Raw genomic sequence first — 1419 nt, 5'->3', positions numbered from 1 at the left:
ATAAAGAGGGAGGGGGCGGACGTTTCGCCCTTCCGAATAAAGAAACCACCCACGATCTCCCCCACGATGCCGCATTCAACGCGTGCCGTTGGGGGAGGGCGCGGTGGATACGGCGTGGACCAGGCCGCGTGTGCCCGTGCCCTGTTTTGGGCCTGGCCCAACAGCGCTCGGCACCGTGTGTGGCCCAGGCCCGGGGGCTCCTGTCGGTGTACTAGAATAGGGGTACCCTAGTGCCCCGAACTTGTGCACGGGCAGTTGCAGCGCCCCGCGGCAAAGGCTTGCCGGGTGACCGCCAAGATCCTCCGTGGCTCCTTTGGAGCCATTCAAGAATAAAGTGTTCAAGTCAAGGAGACAAGGCCCCGGCAAGAGGAGCTTGCCGGGAAGGCCAACCAAGGCATCTCAGGGAACTTGCCGCGACGCGCCACGCGTCTCGGCAAGGTCCGGCGAGCGACAAGCTCCCGGGCGTGACAAGACGACGATCGCGGCAAGGCACTTGCCGCGGCAAGCGGTCACTCTGTGCCCACGCTCCAGCGCATCCACCAACGTGTCGCCCTGGGGGCCTTTCCAGGCGCGCGTGGCGGAAGGCTGTGCAGCCAGCGGTGCGCAGTGGCATGCGATGCTGACAAGATCGCCATCGTGGCAAGCGGTGGCGCCCCTGACGGTACCTTTCTGCACTGTTTGGGCGACGCAGACGGGCATTTACTGCCTTTGTCCCCTGCCGTCAGGGTTAGGTAGGATACACTGTGCAAGTGGTTGTACCAACCGCAACCCCTTTTCCACTTTTACCCTTCTCTGCGTTGCCACCTGTCGGTGACCCCTTGAGAATATAAAAGGAGGCCCATGCGCAACGTAGAGGGGGTTCGGTTCATTCGGAAGCCAGAAAAACACTTAGCTCTCTCTCGAGCAAGAACATAATACAATCAGACAAGCAGCAGAAGGAGTGTTATCTCTCCGGAGAGCTCCGAAGCTGGGTAAACTGCTCGTGTGCTTCGCCTCGATCCGTTCTTCGTGCGATCTCCGCCCCCCGCCGAACCGAAAGGGGCTCGGTCCGCCGGCCCCATAGGTGTTCGTGGATCAGTTTCCCCGACACCGACCAACTATCGAGGCCACCCAAACACTAGAAGAAAGACCGTCTTTGCCAATCTACCGCCTCCCTGATAACTTCGACATGAGGGGGGACATCGGACATGCATGAGAGAGGTGGACTGCAACTAATCCATTGCTCATATATGAATATGATTCCTTGTTTTGATTGATACGAATCCAACATATCTATAATTTTTGATTGTTCCATGCCGTTATATTATCATTCTTGGGTGTTTTACAATCATTTTATAGTCATTTATATCATTTTTTGGTACTATCCTACTAACATAGTGCCCAGTGCCAGTTGTTGTTTTCTGCATGTTTTTTACATCA

This window comes from Triticum dicoccoides, chromosome 6B, assembly GCF_002162155.2.
Source record: "Triticum dicoccoides isolate Atlit2015 ecotype Zavitan chromosome 6B, WEW_v2.0, whole genome shotgun sequence".
Taxonomy (NCBI): Eukaryota; Viridiplantae; Streptophyta; class Magnoliopsida; order Poales; family Poaceae; genus Triticum; species Triticum dicoccoides.
Note: the sequence above shows the minus strand (reverse complement) of the source record.